General features: G+C 39.7%; 1 long non-coding RNA gene across 1 annotated transcript; it reads left to right on the top strand.

Moving 5' to 3' along the window:
• The first annotated feature begins 6,960 nt into the window (after positions 1 to 6,960).
• LOC128144774 (uncharacterized) lies at positions 6,961 to 13,068 on the top strand. The gene is made up of 3 exons (XR_008236210.1): positions 6,961 to 7,040; positions 7,156 to 7,302; positions 12,997 to 13,068. It is a non-coding gene; the product is annotated as an uncharacterized LOC128144774 (long non-coding RNA).
• Positions 13,069 to 13,740: the final 672 nt, after the last annotated feature.

The following is a 13,740-nucleotide window of genomic DNA, read 5'->3' as shown; positions in this document are numbered from 1 at the left end:
AATATCACGAGAACCTCTGCTCTACCTCTGTCACTTAATCAGGTCTGCTCAGTTCTGAAAGAAGCTACTCAGAGCTGACAGAGGACAGAATTAAAGGAAAAATACAACACTCTTGGCTGATTAAAAAGAAAGCTGGGATTTGAAATTCTTAAAATATACGTTTTCCTACTTGCTCTTCAAAGGCAGCCTTCTGTTGCTGAATGGAGTTATGAACCTTCAGCCTCCTGACTTCCTAGAAACCTGGGCCACCAGCAGTATACAGTATTGAGTTAAATCTTCTAAAATGGTTTCTGTATTGTCCCTGTGATTTGGAACTTTGCTATTTCTGCAAATGTAAGTCACAATCTTGGGCACAAAATTCAGATTGTACTAGTAAATTTGTATGTTGAATAAATCTTGAGTGTGACACTAAAAAAAAAAAAAAATCAGGAAAAGAGCTCAGTACAGGCTGAGAACTTTTTTAAAAGTCCAACTGTAAGAAAGTCCCAGCTGCCTTGAGAATAGGGGAAAAAGTATTTTTTGTAGTGGTGACATATCTAATTGCTAATGCTCTTGCCATCCATGTTATAGCCTTTGTTAGAAAGCGCATTAATAATTCAACAGTACTGGTAGTTGGATGAGTCATGTTTCTTCATCACAGCCCCTCATACTCACTTTCTCCCCTTGTCTTCCCCAAGGTCTTGGTATAAATTTACCAGGAAGGGTGAATCAGCCTTGCTGAACTCTTTAAAATGGGTTTCAAGGCCAGGTATGGGTGTCCTATGCTGTCTTGGAGGGGTAGGGTCTCACACAGGGGAGAACAAAACCACAGTGTCTGTGGCCTCTTAAGTAAAGCCTGTAGACATGACTGCACGATGATAGCATAAAAGATAAATGCTTTTCCATTGCCACAAGGTTACCAGGCAATTCTACCATTTTCCACGCCAAGTCTCAATATAGACTACTGTGTCCATCCCCCCCCCCCCTTAAAAAAAAGTCACAAATTCTCTTGCTGAAGGTGGAAGGTCTCTGAATCTAGGTGTGTGTTAATAGGGAGTCAGGAATCTTAGCAAGCTGGTACACACACTTTTTCATTTTCTTTTTTTGTAATACAAAAGTAGCTGGCTGGATTCAAGTGTTAGCAGTCTAACAGTTTAAGCCCCCAAATTGTCACACATTCTGGGCTGAAACAAGGAATATTGTGATTCTTACGGCTACTCTGCATATTACCACCACTGCATCAAGCAAGAACGTAACAGTGGCAAGTCTACATTAAAATGACATTAACAATGTGCCGAACAAGCAAGCTGGGGAATTCGTAGACAAGGCAGTCCCTAATCGCCTCTCCAGCTGTAGGATTCTCAGCTGTCAGAAATCAGGAATCCAGGCACAGCACTACTTAAACACCACTGTTAGAGGCTGACAGCAGAGTATCTGTAAGCATAGGCAGTGTGGAGCAATTTACTTGCTTTTTAAGAAAGCATTTGAACATTTTGCACTTGCTCAGATAGTGATGAACTTCAATTCATCTATGAAAATAAAAATTCTGAACCATTTTACACCAGCAAACTGATATCTTTATACTGATAAATACTGCAGTACTGTAACTTAGTGCAGATAACCTCCACCCTAAAAGAGCATACAGTCTAAACAGACAAAATGAATAAAAGGTAAGAAATGCATTGTTATTCTTCCCTTTTTAGAGGTGGGGAAACCAAAGCACAGAAAGGTTAAGTGGCCTGTCTCTGGTCACACTGGGAGCCCATGGCAGGGCTGAGAATTAAATGCCTTGTCTTGTAAGAACTGCACTGTCTCCTTAGGAAATATGAATAGCAGAAAGGAGGGAAGCTGCCTAGCACAAATTTACTGTATGGTACTTGAATAACATGGCAGGTAGCACTGGAACTGAAATAATGAACTGATAGCTGAGAGTGGACAAAAATGTATTATAACACTGAAGAATGCAAGAAACTTGATAATTTCTTCTCCCCTTCTAAAGCCTTTTTCCTCATGGCAACAAAATGTATGCATTTGTTCTGTCAGTCCCTCCACCCTTCCGCTTGTGACCGATCTTTACACAAAGGCAGCACTTCTGAGAATACCAGGTTCCTGTGCCCGTTGTCGAAACCTCCTGAGCAGAGAAGAGAGCCTGCGATTTATGTGCAGAAATGCTGCGCTGAGAGCTCTGTGGCTACCTGTTCAGCTTGGCTGGCCAAACAGCACGCACGGCGGCACTGGGGATACCAAGTTCTGCCTCTTGCCCTGCCCGCAGCTCCAGTATGCAGGGAGAGTCTGTGTGCTGGGCTGCTCGGGCAGGGGGATGTCCATGGGCACAGGGGAATGTGGCAGAACTGCAGGAGGTTCCAGAACTGCAGGAGGTCCCGGCAGCAGTGCATGGGAAAGCACGCGGGTTGTCTGGCACAGAAAGCCTCTTGGTGGTGATGGACTGTGGTCCCTAGGTGAAGAAGAACAATCTAAAATAATTTTAATCTGTTCCTTATGGGATTCATTGTGATTTTCTTATTTGCTCTAGTTAATTTTTTTTTTTCCCTTCCCCTATTGCCCTAGGCAGTTCAAGTAGTGGTCCTAGTTGTTTTCACTTTACACAACTATAAATTCACAGCTTGACATTGAGGTTCATACTTGGTAGAGTTTGGTTTTATTATTTCAGACTTTTCAAGCAAGGGAAGTTGGCCTAATTTCAACAATTGCGAAAGCTACCCGAGCGGCACAAAAATAAGTACACAACTAGTAATTAGCTAAACCTTGGTAACAGTTAGTTTGATAAGCTAGTGTGAAGCAACCATATCAAACCAGGAGTTTTCCAAAGCATCTAATTGAGCTTAAGGCCATTTAAACTTCAGCAACTCTTCTAGCTTCCTGTAAAAACCCTCAGCTACAGCTTTTCATTTTATAGTTGTAAGTAATATAAGAAACAATACTTTTGAAGTTTATAGACTAGCCAGATTCTTATGTAAGCAATCAGTGTTTTCCCTCCAATGTTTCAAAGATGTGGCCTTAAACTTCGTGATTATTTATAAGGCATTTTTTTCCTTTCCCTTCTGTTTCTGTAGGTCAGATGTTGTACAATGTATACGGACTTCTAACATAAGGTTCTTTCAAGTTCTTTGCACAAAACACATTATATTTAATGCAAAGAGGTCTTTGTCTCTCCAGATAACTTACTGAAATAGCTAGAAGGAAATCAACTTTCCAACAATCATTTTCTTGTCAAGATTTTTTTGTTTGTTTCTTTCAGCTAGAGGTTCTTCCCTAGAAATGACAAAGGGCAGGTACTTCAGCTCCTGATGGTGATTTATGGACATATTTTAAAGATGTAACTTTCAGGAGACGTGTTCATGTGAAAACAAAGCAGAGCACCCATCTTTATTAGTAAAGAAATTTGAAAAGTCAGGTATGTTGTCTTTTATTAATCATATCATTCTGTATACACGTAAGCAGTGTTTTTCAGTATCTTCTTATAGAGAAATGTGCTATTTTCTGACTACATTTATAGATGTGAAAATGCTTGTTTGCCTGCACCTTTGTTGTCAGGGTCTTTTTCATGTGAAGAGAAAGGAACAAGAGGGAAAAAGGAGCCCCAAAGAAGCCAGTATTTCTTCAGAAAAGAGGATGGGCTGCGGTAGCTCGAGAAACAAACTTTTCCTTACAAAATGATAAGCAATGAGGAGTTGGATAATTCAGTGCTTTATCTTTTTGCCTGCTGTAACTAAACTAAGAAAAGAATTCAATAGAAAATCAGATATGAAATTGCTTTTCCACTTCTAGTGGTGTGAAAAGAAGAAAAAAAGGATATGGCAGCTCTTTTTCAAGAAGCAATCTACATGTCAAAAGAAGCATTATTCAAATTGTTTGATGAACAAGCATCATCTTAAATGCCTGGATCTAGTGTGTGTGACCCAAGCTTTTCCTCATCTCTTGTGTGTGAACATAAACTCTGAAGGCATTTCTCTGCTCTGACACACGCTGGCTGCCTGTTCTTTATTGTACCACTTGTTATGCAGAGAAGTACCATCACTCGGAGATGAGGAAATGTTATTACTGCTTGATACTAAAGGATCGGCTCAAAAATTTCTCTAACTTCTCTGTAACCTACTCTTTGCTCCTTAAATGTCCTGGATTTCTTTGCTTGTTTTCAACTCCATGAACTAATGCTGTAGATGGCTGTGATCAAGGGGCTTTCTCTGAGAATAAGGGCAAAGGACAGCAGTATTGCACTGGTACTCTCAGTGCTGGAACTGGAAATAGCTGCTCCTCGCTGTGCTTCATTTCACCTACCACTTTCTTTCAGTGAAACAAAAAACTTGCTGTCTTTCTGGGCATTAAAACATCAGCATTTTCTCAGGAAGAGAAGATACGGGGAACTGGAAATAATTTCTGTCAAAGTTGTGCCCCTTACACCTCTGTAAAACTTAATTATTGGAATCTTCCATTTTTTAAATTTTGCGTGAATCACACAAAATCTCTCTTTCTGTTTAAATAGCTTCTTAATACCATTTCTTCATGCTTTCTCAAGTGCCCACTATGACTTGTTTTGTTTGTTTGCTTGATCCTGGGCCACAGGCTTTTTTTGAAAACTAGTTTGTGGGAAATGCTTCCTGTGCTTTATATAAGTGACTCTGGGTGGCATAGCCAGTGTATTCAAATTGGATGACCTCTTCAATCATGTGCTATTACTCCAGTACCATTTTTCTGCTGTTTTCAGCGATGTCTGAAGATATAATCTCAGACCTTTGTATGTAGCAGCATACTTGGACTGATGAAGCTGTCTTTATATGTGCATGCCTGCAAGTCAGATCAAATGTCTGTATCTAGGGGAAAATTTTGCTGCTAGACACGACACTAATGAAATGCATGGAACATATTTCTGCATGCCATGCACTGCCTGTATCTGAGCAAAGAAACAGCTCTGTTTATAAGCACATGCCTAACCAGGGACAGTAGGATGTTCCTGGTTAAAAGAGCATACTGCTCTCTCCTCCGGTTTTGTTTCTGGCTGGCAACTTCTGAAAAACATTTGAAAAGTTTAAAGAATGGCATACTATTATGCACTACAGAAGGGGAAGTTTGTTGGCATGCACTTTGTGGTGACCTGTGATCAAAAGGCTGGACTTACCGTTGTTTAATGTGCTTATGAGCATGTATACCTGAACGAGGAAGGTTGGCTTTTGTAAGTTTTGCTTTTAGAGGTGCTGGCACAATATGCTGAGTAGAGAGAAGCTGCAATAGAGAGAGAATATTTTTTTTTCTCCTCTTCTGTTTTCCCCTGCTTTATACAGATCTCGTGCTGGTTAGAGTTTGCATCTGAGATGAGCATGTTCAGATTTCTGCTCTGAACTGGGAGGGTAAAAATGTTTAGAACCTGGATCTAAACGCTGCAGTGAGCTCTGGTCACAGGTCATCTTGGAATGTTTGTCTATGAAATTCTTGTTCAGTGTTTTCCATTACAAACTGTTTTGTTAACATCCCAAAGCAAAGGTAAGAAACTCTTCCTCTGCATCCCACGCAGCTTTGCTCTGTAACAGTTCTTGGAATTGGTAGGGAAAAGGATGACCTAACAGTAAAATTAATGCAAAGGCTCTTGAGACAACTGTCCCATTTAATTTCTATACATTCTTTTGCTTTTCTGTAATGGTGCCTGGTACTGAAACACTCTCAGGTTTTCTGTCAGTATTCAAGGAAAAGCTTTTCCTGTCTTAACTAAACTTTTACTTGTAACTTAACTGAAATTCTGTATCCTAATGATGATTTACTTTAAATCAAACTCATTTCATAAAAAGAAAGTACAATCACTTTCACTTTCTGCATCAGATAGATAGTTCATACAAGTGAAACTAGATAAAGTAGAGAGGGCTTTTGTGGCGATTTTTCTTGGTTTTGCTGTTTGAAACCTAGCCTAAAGAGAAAGGAAGTAATTTTGCCCTCCCTCCAGTAATGTATATGGCCTTATGTGAAATAATGCATGTAACTTTATTTTAGCTACAGCTACTTTCTACTTGTTGCTTTTGACAGTTGATCAAATCAAAACCTCCACCTACAGAAACAGTTCTAGCTGGCTCCAATATTGCAAGCAGATCTATATGGGTTGCTCTTTTCAATTGTAGGGAACTTCACTGACCTTCTGTGCATCTCATAGGCTTCAGTGAAGCTACAAGAGGAGATAAATTTGGCCCAGTCTTTTCTCATTGTTGTCTTCTGTGTATAGAGTTCACATGCTCACTTTGATAGAACATCCAAAAAATTTACAACTCAGGATACATAAAATCTGAGACTTCATTCTGATACATTAAAACTATGAATGTATATTTTAAATTAGGATTTTATTGTTACATTTTACCAATTATGAATTTTTTAGAGTCATATTTGTTGAGTTGAATGTTATTTTGATAGTTTACTAATTGCTAGCATGACTTATGCCTTTCCCAAATTTTGTTTTGCTCACAAGAATAATGCTACTGAGATCCTGTGCAGGATTCAGATCACCTGTCATTGAGACTGGTAATACAACATCAGTCACTTTACAGTTTGGGCCTCTAAAAAATGGATTTTGTAGCATTGGGGAACTTTTATACACATCAGTCTTACCTGTTTGGATAAACTTTTTTTGTTCAAGTGCAATTGGACTATGTGCAAATTAATTTCTGATGTAATGATTACGAGCACAGTGACCCAGGCATTTGGCTTTTGTCTTACCTCAGAAAGTTCTCATAGTTATTTGAAGGGATAATACATAGGGTTTTCCCAGTTATGTAGTTTTTCTATTAGATTTAAACTTACCTCTTTATTCTCTTTTCCTCAGCAGCATCTTTCTATGAACAAACAATATTGCTAGAGACTTGGGAGATAATACTCACTTTAATGCCCTTGTGAAATACTCTTGGATGATGACAGACATAATGTAAGACAGACATCAAGTTGTCAGTAATTGATAAGAAGGAACTACATATATGAAAATAAGTCCTAGTCCTACCTGCTTATTATCCAACAGGACCTGGCACTCAGCCTGTTCCTGAGGGACAGAAGAGGCAGCAAAAGCTAAGGTAGACAGATCAGGGTTTGGGGATTTCCTTTCTAAGAATATTGTATAAATTTGAGAAGAGAGATGAATATAGTGCTTCTATCTTCAAGCTGACTTTAACTGTGATTTTAATGCAGGTAAAAATGGGTGGAAATTATGAAGTGAAGCAGCAACCGGATTTGGGAAATTGTAGAAGTATCCTAGGATCACATTGTATCTCTATGCAGAAGAGCAGAAGGTCATTTTCAGTCCAGATTTTCTTCTACAACTTGCCATCTCTTTCTGTAAGTATTTGGTAATTTGGAGGTTAAATTTGCTAATATTTTCAGGGAAACTGACAGTGAAATTATTAAAATAATAAAGTACTGTCTGGTTCGATAGCAACCGCAGGTAACACTGCTCTTCCAATGTCACATTGTTTTCTCACATTTCTATTTTTTTTCTAACAACATTTCTAACTTGGTGGTCAGATGGCAGTCCACAGGTAACATCTTAAAACTTTTCTCCTCCCCTCTCATTTCATCTGTCTCTGCAAAGTTTCTTGAAAATTTATTCCATGGAAAGACTGACAGAAGTAACTTTCCCAGTTTATCTTTCCTTCCCCTGCAGGTTTCTCTCCTCCCTGCTGTAGATATTGATATTTCTGGTTTGTTCTCTGCTGTTTTTTGGTGGTTTGGCTGAGACTGTTTGAAACCATTCTGGCTTCCTTCATCAGTGTTTCATGCTCACTCTCCTTTGGTTCATTTCTTCCCACTCTAAGTGCTAGTGTCCCGTTTGCCTCTTCCTGGAGAGTATCAACTGTGTTTCCATTCCAGATTTTCTAAAATTTAACTTCAGTCCCTGGTAATCTACTTTTCCCAATGATTTCCAAGCCTTTTATTTTTGTTTCCTAGCCAAAGTCACCTTTCCTGAGCTGCTAATTTTCCCTGATTCTGTCATCCATACTTGTCCTGGGATTTGTACTTTTGCTGGCTTTCTTGCCTCTGTTCTCAATAGATCGTCCTCTGACTCTTTCTTTCAAAGTATAAACAGAATTATTCTCCTCATCTTCCCTCTTGACACTGTAATGTTTTGCAATAATTACAAGCAAGAACTTCTAGACCCAAAAACTTAAGCAAGGTTAAGCTTAGTATGTTCACAGGATGGATCTTAGGGTTCTAAGTGGATTAGTTTTCTGTAAGAATCATAACTATTTGTAATACATATTTAGAGGATAACAATGCTATTTTAAAATTGTAATGTGTGGAAAAATAGGGAACTACTGTATCCTTCCCTGATTGTAATAAAGGGTACAACTGACACAGGAAAATTAGAGCATATACATGGTAAATTACATTCACATTGATTTAAGTTGGTTTTAGAATTAGTCTGTAACCACAGAGTACTCCCACTGTGCCATGTGTTGTATAGCTAAATGGAAGAGGAATTTTTTAGAATGACTAAGCAGAAGATTAGAAAAATTAAAATGGTGTATTAAAAAGAAAAGGCAATAGTTTACTTTTCAGAGGGGATTCCCAGATTGTCTCCAACCTGCAGACTGTTTTTGCTAAGCTATGGTAATTGCTTGTGCCAAATAAGTACAGGTGATGGACTTCTTACTGGCAGTGTTTTGTTTCCCTGCTGCTCCGGCAGCCCCACTTAAGTTTGGCATAAGACAACCTTGGTGGTCCCCACCCCAAGATGACTATTCTGTTGCAATCCCTTGTAGCAGGTGAGGGATCAGCCAGAGGAATGAAGTAATTGAAGTGACTGGGCTTTGAATACTCAGCATTAAAATAACCAACAAGAGACCTAACCCTGCTGCACCCTTCCTGCTTTCTTCAGCTGGTTACCAAAAGCTCTTATGTCTTCCTCCTCCTGTTTAACTCTAGGTAATGCTTTCTGCAAACATTAATTAGTTCCCTCTTTCTCTCATTGAATTAGTAACACATTTTCCTCAAGCCCACATCTCTCCCTGCCTTTGTCACCTGCATTCAGGCAGGTAGCCATCAGGCAAGCTCAGTACTGCTAGAAGAGCTCCCACCTGCTGCCCCCACCCCTACCCATCAGCCAGGTCCATGGTCTGCTCGCTTTGACTAGAGAGGCTTCGGCACAAGGTCTCAGCCTCACAGATTCTCCTTCTTTAGCACTTCTGAAAGGCTTTCCATACAGAAGATTTTATATCCGACTCATTCGGCCTCTCCTCTGTCTCAGCTACAGCAACATCCCTCACTCTGGCCTTGACAAATAGCATTCTGCTCCACTTGTAGCTGTGGAGGATAGTGCTGAAAGGATCACTTTCTTTCATTATCCCTCTCTTGCATCTTTCCTTTTTCTATGCTGCATCAGAAATAACTGCTTTTGCCTTCCAGGTCCTTTAGAGTCCAACCCTATCGTAGCTATTGCCACTTATTCACTGTCAAGATGCTGACTCTTGCCTTTGATCATCCTATTACAGCAGCCTCCTCTGCCTACTTGTTAAATTTTTAAACAGCCACTTGTGTATGTACTCCTGAGCTGCCTGTCATGGTTGGAGGAGCTTCTCCATCCAGAAACTTAAACTAAACAGACAGTTTCCCTCCTTCTGTTTCTTAAATAGTAAGTTCAAAGCCCTAAATGTTGTTGTCCCTTGCCTACTGTCCCCAGCATAAGTAGCTAGATCCCTGAAACACCATAACTCACAGTGGTGGGCATTTAGCATATGAAACCCTGAGGGGTGGCATGCTGCCCCTGGGCACCCAGCATCAGGGGTGTTCCCTCTTGCATTCCCTGATGCAGCAAGTAGACTGGTGCTGTGGGAAATTAAGACCACAGTAAGAAGTTGTCTTCTGATGACACCTTGCAATCGCCAGTTTAAAGCAGGTACTCCAGCTCAACGTGTAAAGGAGTCTTTTCAACAGGCCTTTGTGAAGAGTGATGCAAACCTGAGCTATGCTTTCCTGTCTTTCACCAAAAAAAAGGAGACAAATAGATCTGTTGCCTCTTTTCCCTTCTATAGTACCACTTCAAATTCACTTTTGCATGAAGTGCTGAAAAGAAAACAAGAACACGGCCTACCTTTGTTACATGTGATAGGACAGAGGCAGCTCCTCACCATATATTTTAAATAAACACAACAGAAAAAGGAGAGAGTGTCTTGCCAAAGCAATGAGCAGCGTGATGGTTACTGAATTCGAGGCATTTTAGGAAAGTTTAGGCAGAAAGGAGTAAGTTTAGTGGAAAGCAAAATGAAACGAAACAGAGAGTAGACTGAAGGGGAGGCAGAGGAAAAGCCAGTGCAGTATGAAGGAGTCCCACTTTGATTAAAATCCTGTCTGGCCTCTGTCATACGGACTCCTGCCTCTAGCCAGCTGTGTTTGCCAGCATTCTCCCAAACCTGAGTAAAGTGGGGTGTGACCCAATAGCCTCAGAAAGCTAAAAGCACACTGTTCCCGTCAGTTGCACATTCAGGTGCTGGGTGGGAGAGCTGCTGCGGCTGGGACAGGGACCTACCTAGCCCTTCGGGCTGGATCTGTCCTTCCTGACAATGCTTTCAGAGCAGACACCGGGAACTCTCAGATCTTTAACCTTGTTCTCCAGCAAGGTAAAAAAACCCTCTGTTAGGTTTGGGGCAGGGGGGGAAAAGCAAGAATTATTAACATGCTTCATCCTTGTTAAAGAGGAGTTTGTTTATTTGAATTTCAGTAATTTTGTAACAAACTAATATAATAAAGCCATTTAATTTTCTAACTAAAAATACTCCACAGAAGGCATTTTTTTCCTTAAAACTTTTACATTTAGTATAAAAACAATTCCCATAGATAAACCCTTTTCACAGAAAAAGTGTTCAGACCAGCACTCAGTCTCAGCTTGAAATGTTTATACATTATGATGTAAGTAAAATATGAAATTCTTATTGAAGTGAAAATCGATTACTGAATGAAAATAAATATATATATATTTCTATTCATTAAGCACAAAAAGGCTATGGCTTCAACCAGTAATAGGCTTGCTTCAGAACTGTAGTGTGGACAACAGTAGTTAAGGTTTAATTTTTTTCTTTTGTAAAGTTACAAAAGAAAATTACATTTCCAAAATGGTCTAAGAAATCTTCATCAGTTGAAGGGAACAACATTCCTCATTAAAACTAGTGTAAAACATTTGGAAAGCTGGGAAGCTGTTGGAGGAATGTACATTGCTAATTAGGAATTACAGATACATGTGGAAAAGTTAAAGAGAGCATAACAATCTGGAACAAAGAGGAGGAAATTCTTTCAGTGCAGCAGAAACATGGAATGCTAATAGTGGTGCAAAGCTGATACTAGACAAGGATGGTAAAGCTGTTGTCAACCACGTTGCAGAAAAGGCAAAAGAACCCATTAAATATTTCTGTTCTGATTTGGAAAGAACCAACATGATATACTCATATCTGACAGTGATAAGGACTACTTTCTATTTGATCAATAAACTGGGAGATCCTTAAACAGCAACTGTTGGAGCTAAACAGTTTTTTGAATTTACAGGGCCAGATAACTTGCACCCAAGGGTATTAAAAGAGTTTACTGAGAAACTCTCTGAACCATTAATGCTGATTTTAAAGAAACCGTAGAACAATGAAGAAGTTCCAGAGCACTAAAGCAAATTCAATGCACCAATAATTTATGGGAGTAAATGTATTGCCGTAAGTCAAGTTGGCAACCTGATACTAATCTCAGGCCAAAACACAGAAAAGCTGACCTGGAACTCAATCAGCAAGGAGAAATACATGTACCCTGTTATGCTGTGTTATAAACTGTTTAACTGGAGGGGGATGTAAATGTAGAGAAATCATCATCATTTGCTGGTTCATTCTGTCTGGGTTTCTCTTGGCCCAGTGCTATTCAGTATTTCTATTAATACAGCAACAAGCGCCACTGGGCAATTTTTCCCACGGCCTGGCTGTGGGATGCTGGAGAGGGGATGCCAAGTGTGCGCTCAGAGAGTAGCTGGAGCTGAGAAATGCCCTGTTGCATGGGTTTCAGTAAGATGTGCAAGGCCTGAGAAATCACTCAAACTCAGAGTTTACTAAGGACTTCTATTAAACTCAGTCAGGGAATAGAAATAATTGGAAGTGCAGCCATTTCACATGATCAGAAAATAAATCCCCCTCTCATACGCACTTCCCACAAATATGCCCTTCCGAGCTTTACCTGCTGTGAAATTTTATACAGTGTCGCCCTCTGATATTAACCTTTGCCCTTGATCCCCACTGGCTTTACCCAAACTGTTCAGACAACATCCTACTAACTGCCTTCTGCAAGCCATTCTTAAATAGGCTTTTAGCTTTCTGTGATACAGCACAAGTTTATCCCAAGTTTGTAATTGTGTGTGTATATATATATACACACATATATATACACACACATATATATATATGGAATCAGACATATCTGAAAGGATTAAAAAAACCCAAAGAAAAGTACAAACGTGTTTTCTATTCAGCTCTTGCTTGCACTGGGTTTTCAGAGCTATCACTTACTTCACCTTGAAGGGGTGAGATGAAGCTTAGGTCACCTGGATGCAGATCCTGAGTCAAGATTACACCTGCCCTCAGGAGTTACCATCCTAATACACTTCAGAGCTGCTTTTGCTTCACCTCAGAGTACTGAAATAACATGTGGGTTCCTGTAATAAAACATGTCTTTCCGCAAGTGATAAAATGCAGACCGAGTGTGGGTGGGAAAGACAGGGACGTACCTGCTGCTGACAAAGAGACCTTGTCCTGTCCCAGTCCAGGGTTTGGATGCTGGAATGCCTGAGTCCCTTTGCTAATGCTCTGGTGTGGTTTTTGACTCTCTGCTTCAGTTTCCTTGAGCATAGCGCCCAATTAAGCCATAAGGATATCAAGTTTTATTTAGCTAATGTTTTGTAAAGGGCCTCTACTACAAATTAGGAGATTTTTATGATGTGCCTACTCAGTACTCTGCATTTTATTCATGATATGTTACTAATAACAATAGGAATTTTTACTTTTTTCACAGAGTTGGGGTCTGGACACCACAGCCTAAGCAGATGAACTGACGCTTAACCCCAGAAATGAAAGACAAAGAAAGGCAAGTCTTTCAATCTATATGGAAAGCCAATAAAAAGGCATTTCTAGTCTTGACATTGTCAGTGCATCCTCTGTAAAGAAAATAGAAGTATTTTTATGTCAGTAAAGCCTACAGCATGTGTCAGTAGTGGATCAAATATTAAAAGTAATTTTTAATAAGTGCAAATCAAAGAGGGATTAGAAAAGCTCAGGGGATTTGGAGATGAGACTTCAGTTCAGGGAATTCCACAGCTCAGGGGCATAACAGGTGAATGCTCTGCTACTCATGGATGAGATACCTGGCAAGGGGGCTGATGAATTTGAGATTTATTATTAGAAAGTAAGGACTGAGGGTATGTATAAATGGAGACCAATTTTGATAGGTATGAAAGGGACGTCTCAGACAGGTAATGAAAAACTCAGAACAAAATTTTAAAGTCAATGCATTGACTGATAGGAAGCAGGTATAAATCTGCCTTAGCTGAAGTAATGCGATTGGATTTATTGCCATAAGTAAATGTATGGGATGCAGCATACTGAACAATGGGGTCATTTGTGAATATTATTCCATACAGTGTATGCCTATTACTGTAATGTGAAAGCTATAAAGATGGGGTTTAGAATGGGGCAAGTAACACAGAGAGTAGCAGTAATACCTGCCTTACACCTGCAAAGTGGAAACCTCACCTAAGCA

Source organism: Harpia harpyja, chromosome 8, assembly GCF_026419915.1.
Source record: "Harpia harpyja isolate bHarHar1 chromosome 8, bHarHar1 primary haplotype, whole genome shotgun sequence".
NCBI classification, from domain to species: Eukaryota; Metazoa; Chordata; class Aves; order Accipitriformes; family Accipitridae; genus Harpia; species Harpia harpyja.
Note: the sequence above shows the minus strand (reverse complement) of the source record. Positions and strands in the feature narration are given on the sequence as shown.